Source organism: Pararge aegeria, chromosome 9 (assembly GCF_905163445.1).
Source record: "Pararge aegeria chromosome 9, ilParAegt1.1, whole genome shotgun sequence".
In the NCBI taxonomy this organism is placed as follows: domain Eukaryota; kingdom Metazoa; phylum Arthropoda; class Insecta; order Lepidoptera; family Nymphalidae; genus Pararge; species Pararge aegeria.
The window spans coordinates 4,551,222-4,554,343 of NC_053188.1; the positions used below are offsets into that span (position 1 = coordinate 4,551,222).

The 3,122-nt window shown below is 33.4% G+C and overlaps 1 long non-coding RNA gene across 1 annotated transcript; it reads left to right on the forward strand.

Annotated features, from left to right (window-relative positions):
* The first annotated feature begins 366 nt into the window (after nt 1-366).
* LOC120626365 lies at nt 367-2,591 on the forward strand. Its single transcript, XR_005658855.1, has 2 exons — nt 367-701; nt 2,440-2,591. It is a non-coding gene; the product is annotated as an uncharacterized LOC120626365 (long non-coding RNA).
* The last annotated feature ends 531 nt before the right edge of the window (nt 2,592-3,122 follow it).

Below are 3,122 nucleotides of genomic sequence, written 5' to 3' on the forward strand. Positions count from 1 at the left end.
ACCCTAGAAAGAAAGAATAAGTAAATAATAGCAACGAACCTCTCAATAGGCGTTTTAGAAAGCACCAGGTAAGTTTAGGTGTATACTTTCGGCACACCAGTAGATTCTGGGTCTTAAACAATGAGCCTTATGTAGGATGGAGCAACCGTCTAGAAATGGTCGGCCCCCTTATCAAACACTTACAAGTCTTAACTCAATAAAAAGTTTTAAAAGTTAATCGTTCATAGGATCGAGTAAAAAACACACCAATATAAATGCGACACCGATTTACAACAGGTGATATCGAAGAGCAAAAAATAATGACGTAGGTAAGACATGTCGACCTGCGTACGCGCAGCATGTGAAGTATATATTTAAGGAGTGGGAGGCACCGGCGAACATCACATTGTTTCTATTGCTCAGAGAGAACGCACGCGCGTTGATTTAAAAACAAACAGAGTAATTATCGATCGACAAAGATGTATACAAATCCGTTTGAGAGAAAACACTCTGCATTGAGGCAAGCGTTAGACAAGTTTATCAGAGGAGAAACGAGAATTAGCTTCAGGAAGAAGAGCAGTCTCTCGAAAAGCATCAGCAGCAACTCATCCATGTCTTCTTCAAGTAGCAACGAGAGTATCCTTAAGTTTTTTGGAAAACGATGAAAATTGTGTATGGTGCAGTGTTTTGTGCTAATTTGCAGTGGCCCGCTCATAAAAATGGTTGGTATATTCTCTAGTCTAAATGTTTAGCATTCTTGTTTCTTGTATTATTAGCTGCTAGTTATCTATCTAGTTATCGGCTTATTGGCGCAGTGGTCAGCAACCCTGCTTTTTGAGTCCAAGGCCGTGGGTTCGATTCCCACTACTGAAAATGTTTGTGGGTGTTAATATGCATTTTATAAGTTTTTATGTATATTATTCATAAAAAATTCATCAGGCATCTTAGTACCCATAACACAAGCTACGCTTAGTCTGGGGCTAGATGGCGATGTGTGTATTGTCGTAGTATATTTATTTATTATTCATATACAATCGATCGAATTTATTATTCGACGGCCGAGTGGCGCAGTGGGCAGCGACCCTGCTTTCTGAGTCCAAGGCCGTGGGTTCGATTCCCACAACTGGAAAATGTTGGTGTGATGAACATGAATGTTTTTCAGTGTCTGGGTGTTTATCTGTATATTATAAGTATTTATGTGTATTATATTCATAAAAAAATATTCATCAGCTATCTCAGTACCCATAACACAAGCTACGCTTACTTTGGGGCTAGATGGCGATGTGTGTATTGTCGTAGTATATTTATTTATTATTTATTTATTAATAAGAAGAAAGAAAGATTCATTTTAGCTGCTAATATTAAATTATAAAACATAAATAGAAAGACACGTTCCATAATTATTTGCATAAGGAGTGTTTCATTAATATTGTCTTTGTATTTATCTTCATTTTATCATCAAAGATAAACTTATTTAATATTTCTGATTGCTTAAGTTTATTATGTGTGTTTAAGACTCACTGCCTCTTTTGATTAGAATACTGAAGAAATAAGCCATTTCGAATAATTCGAGCATTTTAGGTCATGTTAATCAAAATTAATGAGTATCTGATGAAATAGTACATATACTTCAAACATTTATTGATGTAATGGTCCTATTAGATATCGTTAGTTTGAATAGTATGTCAATTGAAGTGATTGATACCCTCAATAGGTAGATAATATGCTATGTGACCGTAATTGTTTTTGATAAATTGGAAATATTAAACCAAAAACTTTTTTGTGCGTCTGCTTGTAAACTTTGATAAAATTGTTAATTCCAATTATTTCATAATGATGGTCATACTCGTAGAACTCAGCGGTGATAGGAAATTGAATATTTTAACAATAGATAATTGATACACGAATAAAGTACTACTGGAAGCTTAGCATTTTAAGACTTCTGTAAAGTAAAATACTATGAATATATTGTAAAAAGAAAACCAATATAAGAGAATGCTGTTTGCTTGATATTACAATATCAAGCAAAAACCTCTATTAAAAATTGTTGAAACGCCAATTTTAAAAAACATTCTGAAGAACAGTCTTAATATTAATCGAGGTTTTTTTTTTTTCCATCATTTGTTAAATAATGAACATAGATTTAATGCCGCATCTCCACGTGTGTACATGCTCGAAGATTCAGAAATTTTTCAATGAAGCGTTTTTTCAAGCACTTTTACTTCTACTTCTCCACACTGATTCAGTGAGGAGAAGTAGAAGTAGAAGAAGTAGGTACTCTAGACTAAGTCTCTAAGTAGGTACTTGCTCGGCAATTTTTCAAATAAATTCTAACGTAGGGAAGCATTGTTTAGCTTGCATGCCGAGCATGTATCTGCGTGTGAACCTACTTAATCTTTGTAAGTGCGTTGCAAATTTTTTACCGGCACATTCTAAACCTTCTTTTTCTCTTGTCCTCAGGTCGAGTCGGGTCATTTGAACTGGTTACGTGACGTCAATGCCATGAGTAGCTCCACATCTATTCACATCGGTGTTATTAGTCGGCGTATTATAAAAACCGCTATGTACTTTGGTTGAGATGGGTATCAAATAAATTATTAATACTGTGATAATGTTTTGTTTTATTTATCGCGTCGGATACGTTATGTCATACCATTATGATTTTTAATTATTGTATGTTGATACAATAATGTTTTGTAGTAGTGAATACATTTACCGGTTTTCGAAACCGCTAGTTTAACCACTTGGCTAGTTTAGGCCTCTGATTATTACAAGAAAAAGTCTATTACTTGTAGTCTATTTTCTGTTACTTGTCCAAAAATTTGAATAATTTACAATACTCTTTAGTCCAACTGTTTAGTCATTAGGATGTATTTAAAAAAAAAATTTTTTTAACATAGTTTAAATAATAAGACAAAACTAGAGTATAGCTCTTGATTATACTTTTAAAAAATATTTGATATTTATAGATTTGCTGCAAAATACTTCTTTACAAACTTTTCCTATTAATTTCGTCAAAACTATGACAAATGTTTATCATTAGTTCATCATGTAATACAAAATACTAGAACCTGTTAAATGCCTACCAGCTTTTGTTGCGTTCACCAGATTTCTTATGAAAATTAAGTTTTGTAATACTCTGC